Source organism: Lycium ferocissimum, chromosome 11 (assembly GCF_029784015.1).
Source record: "Lycium ferocissimum isolate CSIRO_LF1 chromosome 11, AGI_CSIRO_Lferr_CH_V1, whole genome shotgun sequence".
NCBI lineage: Eukaryota > Viridiplantae > Streptophyta > Magnoliopsida > Solanales > Solanaceae > Lycium > Lycium ferocissimum.
Window position 1 is genome coordinate 54,053,416 of NC_081352.1, and position 11,639 is coordinate 54,065,054.

The following is an 11,639-nucleotide window of genomic DNA, read 5'->3' on the forward strand; positions in this document are numbered from 1 at the left end:
TGGATAACAAGATATGAGAAAAACCCAGTGTTACACCCCGTACTTTTATATGTAAAGTTTTGCCGTGAGTTAGTTGATGAAGACTTAAAAGGCGAGGTTGTCGTCAAGGTCCTAAGGAATTATTCATGCTCATTCTTCATACATGAGAGCTTGGTATCATGTTTAGTAAGTATCGGGAAGGTTGGATGTCAAGCAAATCGAAGAAATTAAGTTTGTTGAAACTTTGGGAAAATTCGGCAGAATTCCGGACAGAAATTTTGGATCAACTTTGGGGAGGCATATCTCCTAGAATACAAGGCGTTACGGAACTCATCACCTATGCATTCATAATTTCAGCGAGTCTATTTTCCAACGCAACTGACAGATCTGAATTTGCATACCGACTCTGGGAGTTATGGGCCGTCGAAGTTTCGACGATCCGTCGATGCACATCGACGACCCGCCAATTTTCAGGCAGTGCAGCTGATGTATAAATGCATCTATTTCGTGATTTTTTTTCATTTCAACTCCTACCAACAGACCCTAAACACTCCCTAATACTTATCTATCCTCTCCAAACCTTTCTTTATCATCCAAGTAAGATCCGAGCCCCAAAAACCCGAGCTAGTGAAGGGGGAAGTTGTTCCTAGGGTTTGTATTGAAGTTGTTGAGCTTAGGAGTTGGATTTGGAGTTTGGTTCTTGGAATTCCAGCCCCTTTAAGTTATGTATACTGTTCTTACCTTTGCAATTAAGTTGATTACCAAGAGTTTTTGTGATTTAAAGTGAAGGAAATATAGTTATGGAAGTGGTGAGTTAATTGAGTCAAACCAAGATTAGGGGCTGTTTTGGGAGATTTTTTTGGCATGGATTTGATTATATTTTGATATGAAAGTATTGACATAAGTTGTTTGTGGAGGAATCCTGTCACACCCCAACTTGATAGGGCATGATGGGCACCCGACCCTTACTTAGGGCCGAGCGAACCCGCTGACTCTCGTTATACTCATAATCTTACTGGACTCTTAAATCATGAAATGAATGCATAATGAAAGCTAAAGGACACCATGCTTTTCGTCTTTCTCAAATCAATTAAAATCTGTAAACATATGAAATACGTAATATAATGCATAATGATACATCGGCTTACGTAGCCGCTTACAAAACCGACTCGTTACATACGTGACTCGTCGCAAAGCCTCTAACATAACCCAAGATACCATAACATAGATACTCGACTCGGCGACTCGCGGAAGGAAATGGAGCTCGCCAATCCGTTCGGAACATCTTCTACTCATCGTATACACACGCGTGGCATGAAACGCAGCCCGAAGAAAGGGGTCGGTACGGAGTATGTACCGAGCATGTAAAGCATGAAATACGATAAACAGGATCATACCGAATAAGGAGTACGGAAAATCATAAGGCTTGCCTACGAAACATAAGAAAATAATCATCATGTACATATGCATGTATAACGTGTCCCGGCCCTCAGTGAGGGACTCGGTAGGTAAAATCATCATATACATGTACATATAGCGTGTCCGGCCCTCTAGTGAGGGACTCGGTGGATGAAGTCATCATATGCCATCCTGGCCGCCATCCCCATATCATCACATCATCATATACATATATATAGCGTGTCCCGGCCCTCTAGTGAGGGACTCGGTGAACAATGCAGTGGAGTGCGCACGAATGCGTGTCCTGGCCCGGGACTCAGTGAAGGAAGTAATAACAGCTAGCACGAGCAGAGTAGTGAGAAACCATATGCATAAAAATCACTTTTAAGACTCAATAGATAAGTAGACAAATCAACGCTCGAGTATCAAACGATAGTCATATCAAATACGTTCTAAATATCATTAGGGCTGCTTTAAAAGAAATTGGAGGGATCGTAGACAAGTATCAAACCAAATCCGAGCCCGCCCCGGAAAGTTACGGACATTATTCACTTTAGGACTTTCTACGAACATATCGAAGCGATCCGAGCCCTTCTATGAAATTTAGGGACATTATTCAACATAAAACCCTTTAGAAACAAAACTTTTTATGTAACCTTTGAAATCCAATCATACAAAAGACATAAAGACCATAGCTCGACTCTATTAAGAATGCGAAAGTCAAGAAGTAAATAAGAATCGTAGACATGCTCGGATCGTAAGAATAGAATTACCCCGAGGCTCGTATCATAGCTTACTTACAACTAAGACATGCCAAAATAAAGAAAGGGTAAGCTTTACATACCTCGTCCACTTCCTAAGCTAATCCAAACTTAAGTCTCGGGCTTCCTAAGATCTACAATAACGTCATTAAATACCAAACATTACCTATAGGTACTTAGGAATTCATTCCCAAGCCATCACTTTATCTACAGAAATTTGGGCAGCATTTCCCCTGTAAATTCAACAACCCCGAGAATTCAACTCGGCCAACTCATCAACAACAATACCAACAACCATATTAACAACATCAACGAGTAATTCAAAACGCATTCTAACATTAGTAATTCTTTTCCATATAATTCGACCACATTTCATTTACATTCTAACCAACCACATACAATCGAGCCAACATCAATGCTCACCCGTTCAAGTGCTAACCCGAGAACATTCAACAAGACTCAAGAACACTTCGTACAATCCACACAATATTCAAAACCGCCCATCCAATATACAATACAACCCGAAACCTTCCAAGTTCAAGAAAACAACAACAACACATTCCTTTCTCCCAAATTCATAAACTATACCAACAATCCACACGTTAACAACATCATTCTCATAAAAGCAAGAAATCATATCAAAATCACGTTAACTTCCAAAACAGCCCACAGCAATTACAACTTCAATTTGAACCATCAAACCTTCATTTTCATCATAGAATCTACAACAACAACAACCAAGAATACTAAATAAATTTAATTCATCCTTCCTACACCAACAGCCCATACACACGGCTCAACATCAACATACATAGCTTCATGGATTTCATCCTTTTCCACACACTATAATACGTCCAAACCATCCATAAAACATGTATAAGAAGATTGAACCTTACCTTTTCCACTTAACTCCTCCCTCGGCTAGAGTTGCACTTGCGAGAACGAATGGTTTACTTGCTCCAACAACTACTCCACGTTGTAGAGGACCTTCCAATTGGTAGAAAAACTAGAAGAAAATTATTTTTCCTTGATCAAAATTTAGGGACCATATTCGGCCGCCCCTTGGCCGAATGCTTCTCCATTTTTTTCTCCAAGCTTCTTGAATTTTCTTAAGTTGAAAGATGATGAATAATAAGTCTTGCTAATCATCAACCATCTATATATATAAAGCCCCTACAAATACAAGATGAACACATGTACCCCCTTATGGCTTAAGACAATTGGCTAGCCATGTGTGGGACCCATACCCCACACGGCCACTTGGCCACTTTTGGCTTTTTCATGAAATATTATTTTCAACTTCTAGCCCCCAATTTTCCTCAATATTCCATACCAATAAAATTATAAGCAACTTATTCATTAAAACACAACCGGAGGTACCTCGTATTTCCAAAATAGTCTTGTCCTTAACTTATCGTAGTTAGCTCGGAATATCCCAATTTACAAAATACGGGATATAACGTCCTCCCCCCTTTAAAACATTCGTCCTCGAATGTTAAACTAGCCTTACAGGGTCTTATAGGGATCTCAAGGGGGGGGGGGTTCCTTTAATACTATAACATGCAGTCTCGTTCACCAATCATATATTTTTTTCCTTCAGCTCCTCAAATCACCTCCTCCCTGCTATTGTTCCGCCATGATACCTTAACAGAAACCACGTCTTTAGTACGCAACCTTCTTACCTGACGTTCCAGTATAGCTATAGGGGTTTCCTCATACGATAGCTCTTCCGTTACCTTACGAACAATGTAATAAGGTCAAATATATTTCGGGCTAAGCTTCTCCTTCTTGTCGAATCTCATTGCACCTTTCATGGGTGATATTTTCAAGAATACCCACTCGCCAATCTGGAATTTTAAGTGTCGACGCCGATTGTCGTCATATGATTTCTGTCGTCTCTGAGCTGCTAATAGCCGTCCCCTGCTTTAACTATCATCAGCTAGTATCATCCTGAAAGAATTTGACACATAAATTCACCCTCTTTTAGTAGCCCGCTAGTTCTGATCATCTTGCTTAAATCATCTTATAATCCCCTTTACGCAACTTGTAACATTCTAGGCACATTGTCTCGTGTCATTTCTTCATCTTTAATTCAAACTCTTCTATCGTCCCTTTGCTCAGATCTTGCTCTCAACTTTCCGGTCACACATTATGTTGCAATCTTTACAAAAATATGCGAAGGTGCTCGAATTAGCCCAAAAACACCTTAGCGTGGCTTCACTAATCCTTATGTGTTACTTTGTCTTCGTCTCTCTTATCTTACAGCCGGTATCGGGATAGATCTTTGGTTCAACCATAGCCATGTCCTGTCTTCCCTCAGTACTAACTTCATCTCGGCAATTTAGTTTAGCCCACCTTTACATCTTTCCTTAATGCACCCAGAATATTATAATTGTATTGTTATTACTGAATCCAAACTTTTCTCATTAAGTACCCGCTTGGTCTCATCCCTAGCATGTAAATATTCATAGGTAACATAACTACTCTTGTACGACTTATATAAAGTATATTTAATCTTAGTCACGATCTTTCCTTCTCTTGGTTCATGCTACTTCACATATCCCCTTCGTACTAACATTCGCTGGTAGCCTATCTTGTCATACTCCTTTCCCTTCCTTTTCTCACCTCTTACTATAGGAGGTTTTCTATCTTCCTCCTTTGCTGCTTATAGGTCGCAATATCATTAGCGAACAACTCTATTGCCCACATCTTAGCTTCTAATCCAGCATAGCAGTGTTTTCTTCCACAATGTCTCTGTAGGTTACTCGTTACTTTCCCTTGTCGTATTCCCTCTTTTTTTTTTTAAGCATCCACTTTCCAATGTCATATCATTTAAGATCTCCGCAAATAAATTCTCAGTACTATCTCAATTATCATCCTGACTTCTACCCCTTTATTGCTGGTTTTTAGGTCTTACTAACTTGTCTCAGCAAGGTATCTTACCTGTAGCCCAAGCATCCGTATCAAATATATTGTAGTGTTGATTGTCTCCATCTTGCACTTGCATCTCTCGCACCCGCTTCCCCCCTTTAAGGGTGTACTTATACTGTTACTCGATTATACTTTGTCCTATGTCCGCATTTTCCAATCTCAATTAGGCGGCACTTTTATTCCGACATTCGGATCCCCTTGCCATTCATCTACTCGCTTTCTTTCTTTTCCAAATGTCATTGTATTAGTACTTTCCAAGCTTAACCTGTAGTGAAAACAGCATCGTCTTGCCTTGTAACATTTGTGCCCTTTATTTTTCTTTTCCCTTGAACTTCGTTACCCTGCCCGATTAATGCCTTCCATGTATCGTAACATTGGTTGCCGGAATACACATATCCGCTGATATAGCCATATATGGGATATCAGGTTCATACCTATATACATATATAATTTCTACTAGCTGGCTTACAAAATATTTCCAAACGCTATTCAACTTACCCTGCTTCTAGAGCCGTGATGCACCTTCTTTCTTTTCACTGGTCTAGTCCACCCCGGCCTACGCGACCTCTTTAAGGTTTCCACCCACTCTGTATACTCTACTTTCCCTTAGGCTACCCTAGCTTCCCGTTTGGCTCTCCTGTGTCTGACTTTATAGGACTTTTGGTACACTTCCCAGGGGGTCACCCATCCTAAAATCTCTCTCTCTAAAGACGCTTAACCTTGGAACTCTGGTGAAATACGATGCTTTAACACTAGTATGATAGCGTCCACTTCACCGCATGACCTTTATCACAAAATCTGGAGTAAATTGAAGTCTTAACAGATTCCAAAACGTTCTTGTAACACATCTCCCTCCGAATTAGAAGGGATCTCTTACTCTTCTGACTCCACAATCACTATTTTAGCCCTTCTCCAATCCTCAATATTCACTTTTCACCCATGGGTATGACTACTTTCCGTCCTAGACTTCCATATTCCCAAAGGTGATGAACGCACCTTGATCGCCATTACTTATAATTACTTGGTTATCGGCCTTTGGATTTCTGCTCTCATTTGACCTCGTTACTTATCTTTCTATAACTTGGTCTTCCGCAGTTCCGTCACTTATAGTACCCGTATCCTTGGCTACACGTGTCGTGATCTATCACTACCCTGTCATCTCGCTCTCTTCTTATTTCCTTCCTCCAATTACCCTTTCTTTTCTTACACTCGCTATCATTTCCGTTATTATATAACCCTTATTCCAAACTTCCCCTACAGAACTTGATAAGCCTTCCTTATTCGTTCTATAGCTCGCTTTTCCGTTTCACACTTGCCTTTAAGTTCTAGCTACATAGATCACATCATAGTTTTGGCCACTTTCTCACTAGGCTTTACTTATTTTCATAACAATCCTTATTATGTCCTGTTCGTATTCGATCCCATAGTGTAACACTTCTTAACTTCTTACCCTTTCTGGTCCACTTTATCCTTAATATTTCATAAGCTGTCTTATCAATACATTCATATCCGTCACAATTCTTTCCTCTGTACTCTTGTCTTAATCATACTATTACTTCTTTTAACTATAAGCTCGTCATAATTCATCCTTGCTTATCAATTCAGTCGGTACCTTAAATAACACTCCATCAAAATTTACCAGCCTTTTCTAAATCGTCTCTTAGTATCACAAGCTCTTTCCAATTTCTTTTTACCATATCGATATCGACCTTCTAATTATTATTATCCTCAATTCAGCAATTAACTTCTTTCTCGATGTCAGCCGTACTCGTAGCTTAGTCAAATCTTATCATCACTATTAGCACGACCTTTCCAGACATATTACAAACCTATATCTCCTTCTCTCTTTATTTCCAGGAAAATTTTAGCAGAGTTTCCTCTGTAATTGTTACTATCTCAAAACCTGCACGCAGGAAATACCAACAATGCCTCACAGGGCCAACATACATATATACATATCATATCATATCACGGCCACACAGGGCTCCCAATATCAACAACGATCACGAAAATGATGAACATACCTCGTATGCCCAACTCAAACCGCACCGTTACACTTTCTTGTTTACTTTCCTTTTAATCTTCAACTTGTATTTCAATAGTACTTCAATATCTTACCCGACATATATCTTTCATACCTTTGCTTACCTTTTGTGCTCTGTAACTTCCAATATCGCTAGTCACTTTCTTGTCGATGCCATTCTTCTCGCCGAAATCAAAGGTCGGTATAAGGAATCTCATTCCCTATGACTTGGTTCTATGGCACGATCTAAGATGAGAAAGAAGAGTAACCACCCTAGATGCCCGTAGCCTCCTCGTTTATAAATGTGGCGCGCTTCACACCATAAACAGGACTCTACTGGACACGACTTTGCAGACAACCACTAGGACGAACTGCTTTGTTACCAATTTGTCACACCCCAACTTGATAGGGCATGATGGGCACCCGACCCTTACTTAGGGCCGAGCGAACCCGCGGACTCTTATTATACTCATAATCTTACTAGACTCTTAAATCATGAAATGAATGCATAATGTAAGCTTTTCAAAGAACAACATGCTTTTCGTCTTTCTCAAATCAAGTAAAATCGGTAAACATATGAAATCTGTAATATAATGCATAATGATACATCGGCTTACGGAGCCGCTTACAAGACTGACTTGTTACATACGTGACTCTGTCTGCAAAGCCTCTAACATAACCCAAGATACCATAACATAGATACTCTGACTCGGCAGCACTCCGGAAGGAAATGGAGCTCGCCAATCCAGCTGGAACATCTTCTACTCAAACGTATACACCGCGTGGCATGAAACGCACCCCGAAGAAAGGGGTCAGTACGGAGTATGTACTGAGCATGTAAAGCATGAAATACAGTAAACAGGATCATACTGAATAAGGAGTACAGAAAATCATAAGGCTTGCCTCTAAAACATAAGTAAATAATCATCATGTATATATGCATGTATAACGTGTCCCGGCCCTCTAGTGAGGGACTCGGTAGGTAAAATCATCATATACATGTACATATAGCGTGTCTCGGCCCTCTAGTGAGGGACTCGGTGAATGAAATCATCATATGCCATCCTGGTCGCCATCCCCATATCATCACATCATCATATACATATATAGCGTGTCCCGGCCCTCTAGTGAGGGACTCGGTGAACAATGCAGTGGAGTGCGCACGAATGCGTGTCCTGGCCCGGGACTCAGTGAAGGAAGTAATAACAGCTAGCACGAGCAGAGTAGTGAGAAACCATATGCATAAAAATCACTTTTAAGACTCAATAGATAAGTAGACAAATCAACGCTCGAGTATCAAATGATAGTCATATCAAATCCGTTCTAAATATCATTAGGGCTGCTTTAAAAGAAATTAGAGGGATCGTAGACATGTATCAAACCAAATCCGAGCCCACCCCGGAAAGTTACGGACATTATTCACTTTAGGACTTTCTACGAACATATCGAAGCGATCCGAGCCCTTCTATGAAATTTAGGGACATTATTCAACATAAAACCCTTTAGAAACAAAACTTTTTATGCAACCTTTGAAATCCAATCATACAAAAGACATAAAGACCATAGCTCGACTATATTAAGAATGCGAAAGTCAAGAAGTGAATAAGAATCGTAGACATGCTCGGATCGTAAGAATAAAATTACCCCGAGGCTCGTATCATAGCTTACTTACAACTAAGACATGCCAAAATAAATAAAGGGTAAGCTTTACATACCTCGTCCACTTCCTAAGCTAATCCAAACTTAAGTCTCGGGCTTCCCAAGATCTACAATAACGTCATTAAATACCAAACATTAGCTATAGGTACTTAGGAATTCATTCCCAAGCCATCACTTTATCTACAGAAATTTGGGCAGCATTTCCCCTGTAAATTCAACAATCCAGAGAATTCAACTCGGCCAACTCATCAACAACAATACCAACAACCATATTAACAACATCAACGAGTAATTCAAAACGCATTCTAACATTAGTAATTCTTTTCGATATAATTCGACCACATTTCATTTACATTCTAACCAACCACATACAATCGAGCCAACATCAATGCTCACCCGTTCAAGTGCTAACCCGAGAACATTCAACAAGACTCAAGAACACTTCGGACAATCCACACAATATTCAAAACCGCCCATCCAATATACAATGCAACCCGAAACCTTCCAAGTTCAAGAATACAACAACAACACATTCCTTTCTCCCAAATTCATAAACTATACCAACAATCCTCACGTTAACAACATCATTCTCGTAAAAGCAAGAAATCATATCAAAATCACGTTAACTTCCAAAACAGCCCACAACAATTACAACTTCAATTTGAACCATCAAACCTTCATTTTCATCATAGAATCTACAACAACAACAACCAAGAATACTAAATAAATTTAATTCATCCTTCCTACACCAAGCCCATACACACGGCTCAACATCAACATACATAGTTTCATGGATTTCATTCTTTTCCACACACTATAATACGTCCAAACCATCTATAAAACATGTAAAAGAAGATTGAACCTTACCTTTTTCACTTAACTCCTCCCTCGGCTAAAGTTGCACTTGCGAGAACGAATGGTTTACTTGCTCCAACAACTACTCCACGTTGTAGAGGACCTTCCAATTGGTAGAAAAACTAGAAGAAAATTATTTTTCCTTGATCAAAATTTAGGGACCATATTCGGCCAGCCCCTTGGCCGAATGCTTCTCCATTTTTTTTCTCCAAGCTTCTTGAATTTTCTTAAGTTGAAAGATGATGAATAATAAGTCTTGCTAATCATCAACCATCTATATATATATATATATATATATATATATATATATATATATATATATATATATATATATATATATATATATATATATATATATAAAGCCCCTACAAATATAAGATGAACACATGTACCCCCTTATGGCTTAAGACAATTGGCTAGCCATGTGTGGGACCCATACCCCACATGGCCACTTGGCCACTTTTGGCTTTTTCATGAAATATTATTTTCAACTTCTAGCCCCCAATTTTCCTCAATATTCCATACCAATAAAATTATAAGCAACTTGTTCATTAAAACAAAACCGGAGGTACCTCGTATTTCCAAAATAGTCTTGTCCTTAACTTATCGTAGTTAGCTCGGAATATCCCAATGTACAAAATACGGGATATAAAAAATCCCTTAGTTTAAAGTGAAGGAAAACATGATATGAAAGACCTAATCTAGCTTGATGATGTGGTTGCCTTGAAGGCTGTTTCGATTGGATTTTTGGAGAGATTTCTACTTGTTTATGTTGTTGTATGTTGTTACTGTTGTTGTTGATGATGTTTTGTGTATTGTGCACCGTTTGGGAGTTGGATTTGAATAAGAATTATAGGGGAAATGCTGCCCAAATTCCGTTAAGTTTCATATGTACTTGAAATGGGTAGTAAGGGATGCATATGGCCTAATTATAATTCGTGTTATCTTGGTTGTAGTGTTACAAGCTCGGGAAGTACGCATAGGATATTAGGTAGATTCCAAGATATGTTAAGGCTAACCTTTCCTTCATTTTTGGCATGATCTTATAAAATGAACGAACAAGCAAGTAAACGAGCTTCCATACTACTTCTACTCTTAGAAGCACTAGAGTACTTGACCTATGATTGTTCCTTCCGTTCACGCGGGTCTTGAGGTTTCTTATATTGATGATGTTAGCTTAAAGAATGTTCATCGGAGATAGTATGACCTCATGTCACTCCGAGAGTTCTACGTATTCATTTCATTTATGCATTGCATCCATATTCATACGCACATTGACCTGTGACTAAAAGACGCATGATTCTTATGTTTTGATTCCATACATGACATTCATAATATTTTTACTCCTAGAAATGCCAGAAGTCTATAATTTCTGAAGATTCTTATGATGACTCCAATCCTAGAGATTTCCAAAGTCTAAGGTTCTAGATGATTTCATGACGCGACTAAGCGTGCTAGATAATTCTGGGTTATATTAAGGATATGTGGCGTCAACTTATGTCTGAGCGTGCTACACAATATGTGGCCTCAGCTTATGTCTGAGCGTGCTAGATAATTCTCGATTATATTCAGAATATGTGGCCTCAACTTATGTTATGGATTGGGTCGTACGTTCCTCGGCACTACTAGTATATTATAGATGAATCGGGCTGTACGTTCCACAGAACTATCAGTTATAGTATGACCTTCATTGATAGGCATGAGCATGCATATTATGCGCCCACAGTGGCATTGTCAATTATAAAGATTTATGCAGATACAGGCAGATACTAGTTCATACAAGTTGATGCAGTTAGTCATTTCAGTTTATGAGTTCAGATCTTATCCATGATTCTTATGTATATGTGTTGTTCTTATGCCTTACATACTCGGTACATTATCCGATCGACTCCCCGTTGCTCTGGGGTCGCGTTTATGCGCACGGGGTAGACGGACGTACGGTCCGCTCGCAGGACCCCCATTCAGCCATAGTCAGCGCACTCCACTTCATTCAGAGTTGCAGTTCATTTTGGTATGCCTTTTTGAGATGTACA